Genomic DNA, 19,966 nt, shown 5'->3' with positions numbered 1-19,966 from the left:
CTAATATGGATGGTGGTGTCTCCCAGACATCGCCACCATGTTAGCTGCTTTTCCGCCCGGTCGACTCTGCGACCGGGCGGAAAACCGGCAGAAGATCTTTATGTCAGCCGGTGTCCCCCCGCCATGGTAATGTGGTGGGGGGAATTTGGAAGAGGGCGGTGGTTTTTAGCGGGCGGATCGCCACCTCCATACGGGCGATGCCGATCCGCCCGCTATCCAAATGAGCCCCGTTTGTAAAAAGACATTGTACTTGTGGTCTTAAAGTTCTTTAGCTGTGTTTCTGTCTTTTCGGTTCAACAATCACCCTGTATTGGTTATATAGTTGTCATTCTCCATGGCTTGAGTTTTTTAGGGGATCCATTAATGCTATCTAAAGTTTGTAAACGTTTTGTACTGTAATAGTGAGTGTTTTTTTAAATATAATTTATTAACTTGCTCTTTTCATTTTAAGAACTTTTATAGAGTTGTGTCTTTTGTCTTTTATATTTTTTAATAAGCACACTTAGTTCAATCTGTTTTTATTGGAAGTTAAGGCCTCAGGTATGGTGGTAAGATTACGTTTGTTTTTTCCCCTTTCAGAGAAGTGGGGCTCTTTTTTGCTTTTTTTGTTATAATGGTTTTTACTCTCTAGCATCTAGCACACTTATGTGGTGGGACAAGCTGGCCGTAATGAAGATGCCTTCATGTTTTTGAGGGTGCTAAATGTATTTCAGCAGGGCACTAAGATTTAGGAAAAGATCAAAGAAGTGCCCCTATATGTATTCTGTGGTTTCGTGCCATTTGGAGTTGCTAAGTTGTCCACATTGCATTTTACATAGTGTCTTCCCTGTGGATGTGCTGCATGTTGTAATCTTCTCCGTGAGAGCAGTATTGTTCTTGTTGATTGCCAGTATGTTCCCAGTTTACCTGTAGAGTTGAAAAGTGGTGCTGTTGGCTATTAGTTTGTTGCAAACTTGATTCTGTTTGCATTTACATGTGGTGTGTAGGCAAACATTTGCTAAGTAGTTAACAGCTAGACATTTGATTATCTGATGAAAATTCTCTAAGAAACCACTTTAGTTCCAGTTTGCATTTAAGCAATGGGCATCGTGTAGTGGACTTATTTGAATGATATTAAGTGACAAATCATATTCGTTATGCTAATAAAGTGTTTGATGTTTGGAGAATGTATCTTATACAATATTAAAAACAATTTTAAGTTTATTAGATTTTTTTCTGAAGCGTTTTAGATGTTTTATTTTATATGCATTTTGTTAATTGAGGAGGAGTGTATATTTTATGAAACTGGCTTTCTTGAAAAGTTTTAATGGGATGTTCCCATACATAGCAGAGTATTTCTACTTGGCTAGGGGCATGACCCCATTATTGAAGATTTGTTGGGTAGAGTGCCACCAGAGGTAATGAGAAAATGTAGCACTGTGGATAGTGTCTATAATTTGAGCCTCGACTTGGGTAAGGGTTCTTGAATGGGCAGAGGGGTTCCAGAGTAGGACTGAGGTATCCTAGATACAGAAACAGAAGTGAACAGCCTGGCTCTGTGCCAGTGAGCTCTGCAACTTGCTGATGCCTCTAGACCCCCAAGAGTCAAGGACTACACCCACCCTTGTGAAGCCCTCAGGCGTTTGGAAAGGATGAGGGCCTGCTTCCACACCTTGTAAGTACAGCACTTAACAGGGCCATTCTTTTAAGTTAAGAGTAATATTCTGTTGAGCTGCAGCATTTATTTATGATGCACAGCATAGCTTAACATTTTAAGGGTCACAGATAATTCATCTTGCCTCCATAACTTTTCATGGTGTGCAGATATTTTGCTAATATGCCCGCACATCCCTGCAATCTAATCAGATCTTGACTGGCAGCAAATAAATGACTGTATTGTTTTCAAAGATTATCTGTGTAATGTTTAGAACAGTTCATGACATGAATTACACACACTCTCTTTAACATAGCCCAAACTGTTATCTGACATTGCACAACCAATATCTATTAAACTCATGGTTTTGATGTTTGGTATAATAAGGGAGGGGGAGAGTCACAGTTAAAATCCATAGACAATGAAATGCCTTACCTAAGTAAAAAATATTATGAATAGAAAAGAACTGTGCTAACCATTTACAGCACACTTAAAACATACATATACAACATACATATACAAGTGGTGACTTGAGGATAGTTATGAGGGAACTAGAGTTAGTCTGAGTCAAGAGTGTGTTCCATATAAGCCCCTCACTCGTTAGTAAAGAAGTTAACTCAGTGTGGACAGTTGAGTTCTGCTTCGGTATTACTTTTTTAGCCAATGATACCACTTTACAGCCAACTCCAGGTGGCTAAAGATTTTGGTCAACTCATAAATCAAACCAACCATGCTGTTATTTACAGTATAGTATGTGTGTCTTGGTAGCTCAGAAGTCTCAAAATAATGGTTTACAGCAGCAGGACAGTTGCTGGTCTGGTGGCAACTACCTTGTGGGTTTTTACACTACAAATCATGTGGACATGATCTCCTACTATCTTCATCAGCAATGCATCCATTAATGCCTCTAGATATTTATTTTCAGCCCCTCCAAATTCCTATCACCCTCAGTTGTTATTCACACTGGATATGCCTGCGTCTGCCCATGCCTCAGATGAGCTCTATGGAGTTCCTTCTGCTGCATACCTATTTAAATTATATTGTATTGTAGCATTTATATAGCCCTTATTATATGTATGTGGAGCGCTGATGCTCTTTTCACAACGGGTAGCATGCTACATTGCGTGGGGTATTTGGCTGCAAGATTGCTGGTTTTAATTTGATTTCAGTCTATGTGCAAAGTGTAATCATAAGTGAGTAACTAAAGAGTGGATTTGTCTTGGCTTTGGGCAGTCCTAGGTGGTGTGTTGATTTGAGTGGGTGTGAAAACATAGACGCAATGGGATCAATTCACAAAGTTGAGCTTACACATGAGTAAATCTATAGTTACACATTTTTGACTATCCACCATTTTCAAGAGTAAAGTTACTCAAAAGTGTAGACATATCTGTCCCCGCCCCTAAAACAGGAGGTAGAGCCAAATGTACGAGTGCAAAGTTACTGCAGCCAAAAAAGTAGTAGTAGTAAATCCAGCCAACCACTGTTACTGCAACACCGCCTCATAGAAAATAAAGGAAACAGAGACTTAAAATAGAACTTAATAGGAAATAATGTTAAATTAAACATTTTTATTTCAACTTTTAAAAGATATTCAAATATTAAATTGATTGTGGAAAAAAGAAACATATATTACACATTTTTAGGATAACATATTTGTATAGCCTTTTTAGTTAAAAAATACATGTAATTAATTTTCATTTTTAAAAATTATTTTTTAATACTGTAGATAACTTATTGTAAACTTTTAATACACAATACAAAAATACAAATATTTTAATTTAGATGGGGTTTTTAAATAAATCTTTAACAAATTAATTTTATTTCATTTAATATATTTAAATGAATGGACTAATTATTTAAAAAAATTAATTAATAGTTTAGTTTTAAGACTAATGATTTTCAAATGTAGACATAGATCTCGGCCTTGGGGTTGGGGTTCTCTGTAAGGTAGAGAAACTAAAAACTGGAAAAAATATTTTAATGTAAAATATTAATGTTAAATAATTGTATATGTGTCTTTTAGTTCTAGAACTATATACACATACGTTACAGCAATGATATCTAAATTTCAATTCAAAATGCAATCTTTTTAAATATATAATTTTAATTGAAAATTATTTTGCTTAAGTTTCCATTATAAAGAAAATTATTCACACCTAAAGTAAGGGTTTAATAGAGAGTAGGGTGTAAAAGAGACTTTAAGCTCGAGCTGGTGCATATAACCATTTTGCTTTGGTACAGTGCACTTACCTTTCCCTTTAGCTCTCAGAACATTTATCAAGTACCCTTTTTCCTGAAGGCCAAGTAGAACAAAAGCAGTTGATGTGATTGACTAACACCCATTTTCCATCCACTAAGCACCAGCAGTGTCAACTTCTCCTTCTTTTCCTCTTCAGCAAGCTAATTGTTCCATCCAACTCACTGTGTCCTGACCCACCTGGTGAGTGCTATGAGTCCAGGGATACAGGTCCATGAATGTTTGGGAAATTAGTTTTGAAATTCAGAACGGATGCAGAATCTTGGGATAACATGAGGGATCTACCTCAGTCCATTAGCTTAAGAACCACGCAACGCTCCAAGCGGTAGCTGTTACGATGTGGGAGCACTTCGATTGCTTGGTTTAAGTTTTTGCTTCTGTTTGGGGAATTGCAGATGGTTGAGTAAGCTGCCTCTGAAGTCCAATTTTCAAGCCATGCATTTAGAAAGGATGTTGTACAAAGCTAGCATCTTTAGAGTGACTAGTTGGTAATGTTGGTAAATCATGTAGCAATAGACCAAAGAGCTTCAATAGGTTTGAGTTAACTATACAGATTACTACATATAAGTGGGAACAAATGCATGTTGAGCTAGTGTGGAAATGGAGATGGCTTGTTTTGTAGTTTAGCATCCACAGCTAAAACAATTTCTTCAGGCAGATAGAGATGTGTTGACTTTGAAATAAACTTTCAAAGGTCAACAAACTATAGTGAAAAATGAATTTTCAATAACATAAGATGTGCGACCACATTATGCTTAGGTAGGGTCAATTTTCCTGGACTGAAGGACAGAACTGTCATTTTAGGCGCCCTTGTACACTTGCGTCCTTCATTTTAAACCCTGTTTCTTATAACACCCAGACTCTCTCTCTTTCTCTCTCTCTCTCTCTCTCTCTCTCTCTCTTTTTTTTTTCTCTCACGCTAGCTCTATCTCTATCTTTCTCCCTCTGTCTCTTAAATATAGCAACTAAGATTTCGTGCATCAAAGAAGACTTATATTGATGGTAGAGAATGGCCCTTCCACATCCTGTTTTGTGAGTTTGAACTAGAAAGTTAGATGAGAAAAGAAAAAAATCATGGAGTTCTAGAAATTAGACATTTTGTTATCTGGACAATGTGATGTCAAGGTTTTTCACGGCGTGGAGCTTATTAAAGAATGTTAGCCCTTGTTTTGATATTGAATTAATAAACTCCCATGCTGCAGAACTGCTGGAGTTCGGAATCTATTTGTTCTGCCAAGTTTAAAAATATTTCCATTGCCCAAAGGAGAATACGTGAGAGTGTTCTATAGACTGATGAAATCTCAGAATCAGCTGCAAAGATTGGAAACCCTATGTGCTGTTCTAACTAGAAAGCAATGATAAATATTGTGTTATACTATAATTGTTTATTTTTTAAATTTTTATTTGTTTAATGATATGACATGGAACAAATACGCTAAGTAACAGTTTCGCCTGCTCAATCTATGAGATGGAAACAGTTCAAGCAAGGCAGTATCAATGGATGTATTTAATTTAGATATTATTATGCTTATTTTATCTGAAATGAGTCCTCAGTTTGTTAGCACGTGAATTCAAAGTATTAGTTGCCTGTCACGTGCATCGATGTCTCTGTCCCTCACAGCTAGAGGAACATTGGTCAGTTGCCCTTGTTGACATGCTGTAACACTTGCTTGAGGTTATCAGGAGAGGTAGTTAAACATATTGATGTGTAGGTTGTATGAAGACGCTCTCAGCACATTGGGCCCGATTCACAGAACTAACTTAAGACAAAATCCTAACTTCTGTGAATACCAAAAGTAGTAAGTTTAGGATTTTGTCTTAAGTTAGTTCTGTGAATCGGGCCCGTAAAACCTATGCAGTTATAATGTGGGTGTTGTGTTGCAGAAGGTGATGGCGTGATGTGCTATGAGTGAAAGTATTTAGGGCATGATTATGAGTTAGGCGGTCCATGGGACTGATGAATCCGTGGTGGAGGTGCAGCGGCTGGCATGGGCTGCCGCACAGGCAGTCTCACCGTCGCATTATGAGTGCGATGGCCAGACCGCGAGGGGACTGCTGTAACCACCGTGAAACACGATCCCCGTCAGTGGGGCGGCAGTCCTAAGGCTGCACTATGCTTGGCTGTGCAGCTGCGGCACCACCAAGCATATTAGCAATTTCCTCCCTATGTCAATTTTCATGGCGGTGAGCACGTTGTGAAAAGTTTGGCTGTGAGTAAACAAAGGTGGCCCTGTAGGGCCCCTTGTGCCATTGGGCCTGGGGATTCATGTAGGGAGGGGGCACATGGTGTGCCCCCCTGTATGCATGCACTCCCTGTTCCTGCACGGAGTAGACTTAACAGTCTACGGCCTTTGACGTTCCCATTGTGATGTCTTTTTGAAAGGCCCCTCTGTGTGTATGCCAAAGGACCGCCGGCAAGACAACTAAAATACTTGTAATCTTGCGGGCGGCCGGCGGTGAGCGTTGGCGGTGCAAGAGTGGGGCGACAGTGGGGCTTCCCATTCCCACACCATCAAAGTCAAAAACAGGCCCTTAGTGTCCAGGTGGTGTAGTCAATGGATCAGTAGTGCAATGCGGTGTTACATGGAATCAGGTACCACAATGTGGTATTTATTCTCAGTTATTCTCAATTGTTCCGTTGGCAGGTGTGTAAAATAGCTTCTTTCAGGTTCATACCTGCTCGGATATGCCCTCGAGTTTTAACAACTCTGTTCCCTTTTTTAGCTGGGGTCATCCCAATGTCACCGAAGATTGGCTTCATAAATTAAATCTTGTAATGGTAGAGTGGGAATCTTACTTTATTCAACATTTTGACCTCACCCTTCTCCCCAGATCTTCCACTCAATCTCTCTTTACCTGTGCCAAGTACTGCTAGTTCCCCCGCCACAAAGTAGAAGAAATACAGATTTCCCGCCACGGATACATTCACTATGCCAGAGAACCAGATCTGCTTTTGCACTACACTGTGCAAATTCGTGTTACCTTTAATTACTTTTCCTTTTAAACTCTGGCCAGGCAATATTTTCGGGGGTGAATGGGCAAAGAAGAAAGCACTCCACCTTCTTGGTTCCCAATGGTTATAGAAAATCCAACCTTTTAACTTTCATACTTTAGGGTAAAGAAATGATTAAAAATTTCTTCGTGACCATTTGGTTATTTTGGATACTTAAACATACTCTTAATTTCATAGAAGGGTTTCAGAATATTTTAACATATAAAGAATCTTTAACCGCATCGCTGCGGCAGCTTTTCCCGCTGTGTGCGGCAATTTACGAAAAGCCGCGTTACGTGACGAGCTCTGCTCGCCATCCGCACACGACCACTGTGGCTGATGACGAGCTGAGCCCGTCATCAGCAGCGAAGGGGTTAACATCAGTACCTATTGTGGGAAGTCCAGAAAGTTATGGCTTCAGAGAAATGGATTCCCCATCATCATATTCTCGAGTCTTGCCAGTCATTGATATGTAAAAAAATACTTGTTAGAAATGGTTTCTTCCAGGTGCTCCAGTTAACCACAGAAATAAGCTAGGCTCTGGACATCTTGAATAAATGTTGGAGTAAAAACCTGCCTCCAATGTATCTCTTTTTCCCTCATGATTCATGTCATATTTGTTTATTACATAAAATGTGGTGTTGATGAAACATATCATATGGTCAAGATTGCCCTACGTAGAGCTCACTCTGGTGTGGTAAACACTCAAAAAAGGGTCTGAGATGCGAAAGTGTACTCTTTCTCCACCAATGCAGTGAAAGCACTGAGAGCTGTTTGCATCCTATGGCCGTAATAGCATTGTCTACCATACTTTTGCAGTGTGCTATCCATAGCCTTTCTTTCTGTGAGGTTTCTGATATTGTGCAACAGTCTGTGACCCAGGAGAATATTAGACAGTGTAGTATGGATCGCGGGTTCATTGTCGGCATAGCTAAGTTAGCATGAGCTTCGCTGCCATTAGGCTGCTCTTGCGCGCAACACTACATGCGTTTATTTTGCAAGACTTTGTTTGTACCCTTTTCACATGAGAACTGTCTGCTTTTCGCGTTCTGTGCTCCAAGGTTTAGTCTGCACACGATGTACAAGGTCGATAAACAATGCCCCTTTTTATTCTGTTCTGATTAGTTCCTCGCACCTAGACATAACATGACACACAGCTGCACTGCTGAAGAATCGTATGCTTTAACATTGCAAGCTAAGCATGTTGTTCACGCACTTGAAGAGAGACCTTTCCGGAGAAAAGAGCTGTGCTTGTCCTGAGATGTAAACTTTCATCTAGGCCTTGAGGTATGGGGTCTGCTGACAAAGCCCAGAGGTCTTCTTTTTTTATAACAAACTACTTCTGATCACGGGGAGGGTGGTAGCCCTGTTCTACTGTCTCTATAAAATTATATCCCCGTTTGTCTTCTATGGAATTGTAACAATGCTGACTATATTGTATTTATGCATTTTGCTGCTAGTAAATGGACGTTTACTGTACCATAGAGTGAGTTAGTTTAAATAAACATTTTAAACTATACTGTGACTCTGATCACTCTTATTGTGGACAAGAATGAGTGAGTGAACAAAAGAGTTGTCTTGCTCCCGCGATTCCTAAGAGAGTCAGGAGTGTTGTGTTCTGAGTTGGCTAATAATTGGTAGCTTTGCTGTTAGTCAGAGAATGAATGAGACACTATAGCTAGTCGGTTTGGGATTTTGGGTACTAATGTGGTAGGTTGGTACACCCCTATGCACTGAGGTCCTGGTTTCCTGTGCATAGTTCTGTATATGTGCAGGATCCCTGCAACAACAGAGAAGACTGGGAATAGATCGTGGGCGTGGGATAAAGCTGCCTACTCCTTGAGCATGTCCTCAATATATAGGGGGGTTGTACTAGCAGAAAATTAAATGTGAGACACAGGCCTGTGCGGAAAGGACCACAGTGGTGGATTGGGACTTACAAAAGAAGTTAGGCGATTAGTTAAACGTCTAAGGGCAAGGGGGGGAATTAATGATGAACAGGTCAATTTTAAGACACATAGGGCCACATGTAGGAAGCGTAATTCCTGTCGGTAACGGCCAAAATTACCGAATTTCGGCCGTTACAGACCGGAATTAAGCTACTGAGATGTAGGTGCCCAAATTGCTAATTCGGTAATTTACCGATTCGGTATTTTAAGGAATCGGTAAATTACTGATTCCTTAAAATACCGAATCGGTAAATTACCGAATTAGCAATGTAGGGAGCACTCAAATGAGTGCTTTCCCCTTTTTGGGATTCGTTATTTACCACCCACTACAAGTTGGTGGTAAATAAAGAAAAAAAAACAAAAAGCAATTTTATGCAAATTGCTTCAGTGCCATGTTGCAGACATACATGCCCTTAGGGCATGTATGTCTGCAACATGTGCACACAAGCACGATTGAGGGGTGCAACAGGGTGTCAAAGAGACAAGCCATTACTAGGACCACTCTGGACCAATTTCCAGGGATTGCAAAGTACTGTGAAGTAGAAATGAGTGGTGGAGAAAAGCCTATACTAGGACAGCTCAAGACCGGTCTCCATTGATTGCAAAGTACTCACAGGATATGCTTTGGGTCCATTAACGGTGTTGTTCACGGGCCTCTGGTGTCACGCTCACGCCTCTAGGGTTGGGGCTCGGCATAAGCACCTCCTGTGTCAAGTGACCAACACTCTTGTCATGAAGGCCCGAACCAAGGGAATCCCTTGGGGGAAACAGCCTTTACAACGCGGGTATTACCACGCGCTACCATTACAACGCTGCTATTACAACGCAAGTCGTTACAACGACTTGCGCTGGAGGGCGCTGTTGAATAGGAAATAGTTTAATTTTCTATTCCAACACCTTCCCTACTGTAACGTGGGCTGGAGTTGGAATAGAAAATTAAACTATTCCACTATCCAGGGCTTACAGCACAAGTCGTTGTAACGACTTGCATTGTAAAAACAGCGTTGTAATTGCACGCATGGTAAAAGCCCGCATTGTAATGCCATACAACCATCCCTTGGTGCAGCGTAGAATCCAGCACCCTGCTCAGCTAACGGGGCCGCGCTGAATGGGGTCCTGGTATTGCGACCATCAGTTATAGGTGAGGAGCAGGGTGATTGTCGCACTCCATAAAGGAAGTCCTCTGGAGAACGGTGCTGCCAAGCAGGGCCTCTGCTTAATTTAGAACCATAATACTCTGAGCCCAGTGCAGTAGTCCCCCCACACAAGGAACTTTCTCTCGAAAGTGGATCGCTTAAGGTTGTAAGAAAGCATGTGCAGAGATGTAGTGCATGAAACCAGTAAGGCGTTTTTCGATATTCCTGAGACCTCGAAGAGAACAGGGGGAAACACCAAGCCCTTGGAGTCACTCTGGGGTTCTTAGTCCTTAGTCTTCCAGCAGGGCAGAGGTCAGCAGGCAGCAGGGCAGCTCAACAAAGCAGTGCAGCAGTCTCCAAGAAGAGTCAGGCACAGCAAAGTAGCAGTACTTCCAGTGCAGCAGCCTTTTCAAGCAGAGTTTTCTCCCAGGTCTAGTAGTTTACTGATTTGGTAGGGCCAGAGCACTAATACCTATACTTCAAAGTGCCTTTGATGAGGGGTTGTTAGGAATCGATCCTGGTTGCACGCTGGCTGTACCGCTAGCGAGAACCAGTGAACTACGTGACCGCTAGACGACGCTGGGAACAGGGTAAATGGCGGCGGTCAAGGAAGAGACGCTGCTGATTATTCTTCATTGCCTGCGCGGAAGCGGACTTCTCCTACGGATCCTTAAGGCGGTAAGAGTGATGTATGCACATCTCTGGTACCGCATCTGTCCCGAGCAAGAGGCGAAGGGTTCATGCCTCGTTGCTCTTTACTCCTCTCCTCCTCTGTTGGATGAGTCCTGTATTGAGGGCTCATGCAGGGGAGGTTACCGGTTTCTGTGGATTGTCTGATTTAAATCCGTGTGTTCCTCTGTTGGCTGGGATTAGAATTTAAATTCCCTTGCAGAGGAACGCTTTCATTCACAGAGTTTTACTGTGGCTAACTTATTGTTCGTCTCCTGGAAGAAACCAGTCTGTTTTTTCCCAGGAAAGAAATCAAAGTATTTACTTGGGAAAATATACTGTTTTGTTTCTGAGTTGGTAAAGTGGCCTTGTGAAGTAGTACGTTCTGTCACGACCCAGCTATGACATTGGTGCAGCTATTGATTTCCATAAACTAATGGGGTCACTTCGTTTGCATTGTGCTCATTTCCCTTATACCAAGGATTTCGTGGAGTATTAACGTATCTGGGATTATTTCTTTTGTTTGGACAAAGATACAAGACTGTGATTGATCTTTCTCTCATCTTGTACCCAGCAACTTGGTTGTTCCTAGTTTTCTCTTGTTTCTTTTCTTTCTCCAGAGGGAGTGCTGCATAAAGGGGTGCAGATATTAGTGTTCTCCTACTAGCCGCATTGTCATTTACATTGTAGTACATTATATAAGGTTTTTTCCTTAAACCAATGATATTGCTTTAGCTAGGAAGTGAGTACGTTACATGTTCTTCTTTATGTCTTGTAGTTCAGGTGGAGGAACCTACATTATCCTACTCTCTTCTGGCATCATTTGTTCACCTTCTTATTATTTCAGGTAGGGAGATAAGATCCCAGAAATGAATGTTTAAATGTGTTAGATTACTACTGAGAAGTGTTGCAGTACACATCCTTACAGTGTTTTTTCCTGTGTCAATCCCAGGTCTCCCTCCCAGCTGTTCCTACTCTTTCCTTTCCCCGCTTGATAGCTCCAACAGTCTGTGAGTATTACATTCCAGACTTGGTGTTATTGGGAGGTGGGCCCCCATAGAGCATCAATACCACCCTGAGGATTACAGGAGGAGCCTGACAGGGGTGACTTCAAAATAGCCTTCTGAATTGCACAAGGATCATTTTCAGCCCGGCCCTGGATCCATACTACCAGTAGGGAGAAAATCATCCCTTTATGTGAGGGCAGGACACAACCAATTCAGATGTGAGAGTGAACCCCTGCCCCCCCACCCAGGAAGACTATCAGTATGCAGATGTATCCCTTGTCACACTCAGCCCTTCCTGTGCTGTGGCTGTCTAGAGTGCATGCACAAAGTATAGCTGTCACCCAGCCCAGACGTGGATTGAAGACAGGCTGCAGAGCAAAGTAAGAGCAGATAAATGCCTACTTTCTAGAAGTGGCATGTCTAAAATAGTAGTGTTAAATCCAACTTTACCATTAAAGATGATTTATCCTTACTATTCTAGCCATACCAAACGTAATAAAGCTACACTCTCTGATCGAGAACTACCACTTAAAGATGTATATGGGAATTCACAGTGCTAGCCTATGAGTGGAGTAGGCCTCACAGCAGTAGAAAATGAATGTCTCTGTTTGTCATTGCAAGGACAAGTTAAGCATAAAAATACATGTTCTGCATTTTAGTTACACTAAGGCCTACCTTAGTGGTGAATTATGTGTAGTAAAAGGGGAGTTTAAGTCTTGATAAGTGGTTTTAAATGCTAAGGTAAAGTGGCAGTTAACTGCACATACAGGCCCTGCAATGGCAGGCCGCCTGAGACAGGTTTGAAAAGGCTACCTGTGTGGGTGGCACAATCAGTGCTACATGCCTACTAGTAGCATTTAGATTGCAGGCCCTGGGTACATGGTGTACCACTTTACAAGGAACTTACCAGTAAACTAAATATGGCAATTGTGTATACACCAACGTTACCAGGTTTACCATGTTTAGGGGAGAAGTAATGCACTGTAGCACTGGTTAGCAGTGGTAAAGTGCTCAGAGTCCTAAGACCTACAAAAGATACAGCAAAAAGGGGAGGCAAAAGGTAAAAAGTTGGCAGAAAAACCACCCTAAGGATGACAGGTCTAACATAACCGAAGTACATGTGGTTGTTGAAAAGTCAACTTGGCTGAGAATCATCATCACTGTGTAGAGGAACCAATATAATGTGTGAAACAAATTTTCATTGATCGTGGCATGTGCTGCCAAACGGGGCTAAAACAATTCTCTAATGGTACTGTTGGCATTTCTTGAGATTGTACTACAAAAATGATAATGCATTGTAATCTTGGTGGTGAAGGTTCGATTTGACTGCTAGTATGTTGAGGTTGATATGTCACCACAGCATTACTAATGTTGCTTCTCCACGTTATCCCGGCATTGTGGTTTGATCCAGGATGCTTAACACAGCAAGTCAGTATACCCAGGTCTGCATCACACAGCATTTACACATTCATAGTGTGCTTCATTTTACGGTTGTACCTAACTATACAAAAAGTGTCAGATGGAATGCCTGAATTAATCTCAGCCACTGGTAACTTCTACGGCTGGATCCCAGTCCATCATTATTTTGCACACTATGCCACCGCACTTTGGCCAAGCCACATGCAATTCAGTCATGTCCCTGCTCCAATAGGAAGAGTCCAGCCTGAAATGCCAGGCCAGGACCTCCTTGCACCGGGACACAAGTAACACAAGACCAGTTTCACAGTTCTTAGGGCTCATCAGTTGGGTACAGCTTTGTTCTAGTGGCACAGTGGGTAATGGACTCTTGCCTGGACATACCCGTCCCACTTAGGCATCGTACTGAAGTATACAGAAAAAGTGATGGATGGAATGCTTGAATTGATCTCAGCCACTGATAATTACCCGGGCTGCATCCAAGTCCACTGGTATTTTGCATTCCATGCCACCTGAGTTTGGACCCAGCCATATGCAAATCAGGCTTGACCCTGCTCCAATAGGAACAGTGTAGCCCAAACTGCCAAACCGGATTCACCCGAACCAAAACACAGCAACCCAAGACTGGTTTCACCCTTATTAGGACTCATCAGTTGGATATTGCTTTGTTTCAGTAGCCCAGTGTACATGTTTATGATTGCAACACACTTGGTTTTCAATGACCTCTCATACTTGTAACTGAGTGCTGTTTTCAACATGTGCTGTTTTTTGCATGTGGTAAATGTCACATGCTGTAAATAGCACATGTGGTAAAGACTGCACATGAACCACAGACACGAAGTATTTAGCACACGTGATAAACTTCTATGCAGTAATCTAGGAGAGAATGGAGTAGTATAACTTGCATGTAGAATTTCTTAGGGGAAAAGAGGGCACTGTATACCTGTGTACAGCGAAATGCTGTGATTATCAGGAGTCAAGAAGGCCATGTGCCCTGTGAAAGACAAACGCGTGCACCAGCATCAGCTCCTCTTGGACTCGGTCTTGATAGCAGCTTTCAGTAGAAAGTGTGATACAGCAACATATCTAGAGGGTAGATCTTCTTTAGATGTTGCTCGTGATAAACTCGAGCGAAGGACCTCTCCTGACAAGTGGGCTGGTGGCAGTTCTGTTATACTATATCCAGGGCCACTGTAGTTATGTGGCAGGAGAGGGCCAAATTATGCAGCAGGGTTTAGTAAATTATGCGGCAAGAAAAGACAAATTATGTAGCATTATGCAGCACATTTTGTGATCATGTTATTTTAAACATGTCAACAATAGGGATTAGTGGCACCTCATTAATGCCAGTTCAACACTAAAATATAGCAATAGGCTATAGAAAGGTGACAGGTCTACCTTTGCAAAGGGCCTTCCACTATGCAGCAACACGCGTCACTGTGTTTTTAGTAACTTTTGAACCGTTTGAGCTAGAAACAGAATTTTTGTTGTTAAAATCTGCAGATCATGCAGCAGATGATGGAGTTTGTGGCAAATGTGGCATCATTTATAATTACGTGAAAATTGCGGTGGCCGCACATTTGCATAATTCCAGTGGCCCTGGCTGAATCTTATCTGAGATGGAATTTGCAACATCACTGTAGGAATGTTTGGTAAAACCAATGGCATCAGAATGGTAGTGTAAGACGGGTTCTTTGAAACAAATAAGGTCAAAGTGCAACAATTCAGACTAGACTGCTTTGGCTATTGTTCTTGTTTGACCTTGAAGTTAAGATAATAAGGCACTTGATCCAGAATTATGTCGATGTTTTTATCTACCTGACTTGACAATTTCTGTTATTGGAAACATAAGGACAAACTGCATCTGGGTCAAAGGCAGACATGTTGATAAAGCTGCAAAAATACAGAAAATCGAGTCTTGTCCCACTTAAAATGGCGTCAGGCCTTATTATCTTTATGTCACAACAGCATTAAAAGGTGCATTTTCTTAAGCAGAAACGTAGAGAAGGCCATCTTGCCATATTCTACCAGAACACCCTTTTCCATTTTTTAATACCCCTCGCTAAGTCTGCATGTATGAAATTGTATCACATGATTAATAGAGAAAACATTGCAAAACAAGTGATACAAAGCTAAACAAAATATTAGGTTATTTATGCAATGATTATTAACTCATTTACGTGTTAGGTGACCACCTCCTTTCAGGTCATTCTTGACTCTGTTTTCAGTCATGAACTTTTGAGTGATCACCAAATGCATTCTGGGTATTGCAGTTTTCTCTTGCTTTCATTGAACTAATTATACTAACTCATTGAAAACAATGTGTTTGCAGGAGAAATGTCCAGGATAGGAGACAGGGTTATTACTTACTTTGAGTGAGGTGATCACCCTATGTTTGTTCGTTCACTCATGTACTGATTAACTCATTATTCACCCAACCACCATTCATTCATTAGCAAGGAGTGTTAACCACGAGCCAACGTTTTTAGAAAGTTGCAACTGAAAAACCTTTTACGATAAACTTTTAGTCGGAGATTCGATTATTAGTTTTACTATTAAAACTTATAGATTTGTGCTTTAAAGATACATGGGCGACCTAGGATTAGCCATGCAGAACAGTTTTCATAACTAAGTTTCAACATCTTCACGAGCTCATAAACGGATATTTCATCATATCAAGTAAGAACCGAAGTGGAAAAAACGTAAACGATGTTAAATGTGATGAAACATACTCCTGTGGGTAACTGGGTGTGCATCAACATGGCGAAAAAAATTTGGTAAAATCAAAGACAGTTGAATATTGTCAGAAAATGTTTTGATTTGAAGACTGGCCTTTCAACTCTCATCAAGTAACACGTGGTCATCGCTTCTTGAAATGAGAAACAAATGCACAGCTGTATGTCATCCCTTTTAGGCTGAGCCCAGCATGAAAGAAAACAAACATTGACAATAAACATGATCGTGGTGTGATAGGTAATTGATCGGCACAGACACTGCCAACCAACATCGAAACCAATTTCCTGAAAGCAGACTTCCCGCGGTTTCCTTGGAGTCAATTTCATGTATGTTCCCCTGCACAATCTGCATCCCAGTCTATGTTCTGCGTCACCTTACTGTAAAGCGTCATTGTAGTGTAAATACCTCATGCGGGCAATGCGTAGATGGCATTGATTGCCAAACGCAGCAATCACTGAGCCTACTGCAACCAAAAAGCGATTACGCTGTGCAATAATGAAAAATGCAGTGGCGGCTCCACCGCTAAGGCGGAGGAGCGTTGCCCCACAAAGGAAAAATAGGAAAAATTAAATGATACTAATACAATGTTATTACCATTTTATTTTTATGTACGGAGGCAGTTTGTTTACTTTACGGGATGGGGCAGGGCTGGGCTATCGTCACAGCTAGCACCGGGAGGAATGGTTGGTGCACTTAAGTGCGCATGACGGTTTGGCCAGCCGCCTTTGGCCAGCCAAACAGACATGCGCACTTACCATTTCTCCACCCGGTTGTATTACACAGCAGGGTGAAGAACATGAACAGGCTCCCACTCCCTGCTTGAGTGTTGCACCAGGCCGCTCACACCAATCACGACGCTGCTGCCATGCTGGTAATAGCAGCGTCGTGATTGGTTTTGGGGAGTCTGGGAGCCTATATGGGTTCAGTGCGTCAACAGAAAATGACGGAGGAGAGGCAGCACCCGGCAGCTAGGTAGGTGATTTTTTTTTCTTCTACTCCCTCCACCCCAGCCCCATCCGTACCTACTCTGTGGCAGCCACCACTGTATTTCAGTAGAATTTTACATGGCTCCTCTGTCTCCCAATGAAACATTTTTGAAAGAGATTGTCTGTACCCGACCCAATATAGGCGATGCTTTTAGTCCATTACTGGTACTGAGCTTAGTATCGTGGGGGGAGGGGCTGGGCGTGTCAGTCTAAAATCTTTTCATCTCTCTTTTGGAAAGAATCCTTAGTCTGTTCCACTCACAATGGCTATTTAAACCAGGGAACATTTAAACTAAGGTGAGTAGAATTAGCTTGGTCAAACTTCAAACTGGAAGAATTTTGGAGTGGTTTGAGGTACGGAAAGAACAGCAGAGCAATACAGAGTATTCCTTTTTTTAAAATAATATGTTTCATTTCATTCTTATCCTCATCGTCTCCAATGGGTTGAAGCCTAGTATGTTTACTATGTCTACAGTAAACTATCTATGCCTCGGGCCAGCATGACCTTTGTAAGCGAGGTAATTGCAACTTTTTTACTAGAAAACTTTTACTTGCTTTTCCGCCTCCTGACACCTACCAGTTCTGTAGGCTGAGCCAAGTTTTATTACAATTTCTTTAGGAAACACACTAGCGCCTTCTGCTGTAAAAGACAACACAGGCTCTTTACTCTGGCCCTAATAAATGGACCAAACCTTAGCCAGCCACAAGGAGACAAGTGTTTACCCAGGTGGGGCTGTGTTGGCCCTGGTCCTCTCTACAGGGTGTCCCCCCACACCTTTTGCTGTCACCTCACCTGTTTTTCTGTGTTTCTTTATGTTGACATTTACAATTCTGTGCACTTTACCACTGCTAACCAGTGCTAAAGTTCTTGTATTCTCTCCCTGAACATTGGTAGAGTTGGCTTACACCCGATATATTTAATTTACTTATATGTCCCTAGTATATAGCACTACATGTTCCTAGGGCTTGTAAATTAAATGCCAGTAGCACTAATTGTGCCACCCACTAAAGTAGCACTTTAAAGCATGTCCCAGGCCTGCCATTGCAGCTTTAGTTCAGTTTCAAACTGCCAATTCGACTTGGCAAAAAAAAACTTTTATTTTGCCAGGGCTATAAATCTTCATTTTTATTACATATAAGTCATATCTAAGGTAATCTCTAATAGCCCATAGTGTAGAGAGCACTGTATTAAAAAAGTAGGACATGTGTATTTAGGTTTTGCGTGTGCTGGTAGTGAAAAATTCCTAAATTCGATTCTCACTACTGTTAGGCCTATCTCTCCTATTAAATACCATTGGGTTACCCTATTACTTTTAATATGTTCTAACATTTGATTGGGAACAGATAGGGATATCTTGTTTGGAGTCAAGTGAATTGAAATTTAAAATCCTCAGTAATAGTAAAGTCGGATTTTAAACCACAATTCTTTAGAAAGTCTGCATTTGCTTTCCCAAAACATTTGGTGCCTGCTGTGAGTGTCCTCTGTCACTTGACTGTGAATGGATTTACTGTTAGGTTTTGTGTATTCTTCAAAGACAGTGACAAGAAACAGCAGTAAGTGTGGGCAGGATGGCTGTGGGCAGAGCTGCATCACCCATCAGCCTGACTTTGCGGTAGCTCCCGCTACTTCTTCTCCGCATCAGCAAATCCTGTTCAGCGGACCTCCCAGTGACAGTATCCAGCCTCATGGAATCCTCTTTGGCTACAGTCTGCTGCTTTATCCCACTGGGGGTTTCCACTTCCAAAAAGTTGTCTAAGTCTGAAGGTAAAAATCTTCACCTGGCTCAACCGCTCCCCATTGACAAGGATGACCTCCTCTGTCTGGGAATGCAGCTTTTTCTATTCAGAACCTTTCCCTGCCCTTTTCTTGCCCTAACCATTTGGTACCTGCTGTGAGTGTCCTGGGTAACATTAGTGTGAATGGCTTTGCTGGTAGGCTTTGTGTATTCCTTCAAGACACTGACAACAAATGGAAGTAGGTTTAGGCAGGATGGGCTATCCTGCCAGGATGGCTCTGGGTGGAGCAGTTCCTTGCCCCACTTACAGTTCAAATGGGTTGTCTCAAGCAAATACAAAGGACCCTGACACTAGCCTTTTGTCACGTCAAACTTCTTGGAGCCTTGGCAGGGGGAGAGGATATCTTTTCAGAACTAGATGTGGGTGTAGTATAGGAAATCCTTTTACTGGGGCGGAGCTTGCCTGTACCAAAGATGGCCACTCATTGAGAGTGCTCCGGCAGCCGTTGTAATAATCCGCCATGAATAAGCTGCATCCAGAAAGGGAAAATTAATTCAAGCATCATGACTTAATAAACGAAGTAAGGGCTCACCACGGAGGTAACCAGTGACCTTGTAGCGGCTCCCAATGCCGAGAGATTGATGAGCGAAGATCCCGGCCTAGTACTATGGCGTGATGCAACGGAGCCTGCAGAGGTGATTGCCCGGAATAGGGCATCTGATGTGATCCTTTCACCGCACAAAGTGAACGGCCTTGACCCGGTTCCCATGGTGAGATCGGCGCACACTGTGGGGACAGAGCGGCACCTGAGAGCCCAAGTGCAGCGGGAGCATGTGACCGCTGCTGTGGAGGCGGGAGTGGTGCAGGCCGGGAGACGACGTCCTCGCATAGAATCACGACCCAGCAGTGGCTGCGCGCCTCCACTCAGCGCCGCGGGCAGCAACAGGATCACCGCGTCCCCAGAGCAGCTATACAGCAAGTAAGAGTGTCCTGCGAGTCTGCGGGGGCTGCAGGACTAAAATACGGCCAGAGCAGAGAAGTGTGGAGGTCTCTGTAGCTGCACTGAGTGGGGCCTGCATCCCCATTCTATTGCGGCAGAAGCATATGAGCAACCGGGAACTTCTAAGAGACTGCTGCGGATGCCTAGTCTGTTCTCATCGATATATGAGACTGGGCTATTTCTTGGTGCCTCCCCACCCCCTCCAGATTCTATAAGTTACAGTGACTCACTCTCTTTAATTAACTAAGAAACTGCACTGTGTGACTTCATCCACGTGGAACAATAGCAGCAGACGCTCAACAGAGGTGTGCCTGATCTTAGGCTGCAGAGGAGTTGGGCACATACAGTACACGATTGTAATACCAGGCTGAGTCAGGGAGACACCATACACCTACACCACAGCTAGGATCTCACGGACTGAGCCACAATGGGCAAAGTGGACAAGTCC

This window comes from Lissotriton vulgaris, chromosome 10 (assembly GCF_964263255.1).
Source record: "Lissotriton vulgaris chromosome 10, aLisVul1.2, whole genome shotgun sequence".
Classification (NCBI taxonomy): Eukaryota; Metazoa; Chordata; class Amphibia; order Caudata; family Salamandridae; genus Lissotriton; species Lissotriton vulgaris.
This window is presented reverse-complemented; position numbering follows the sequence as displayed.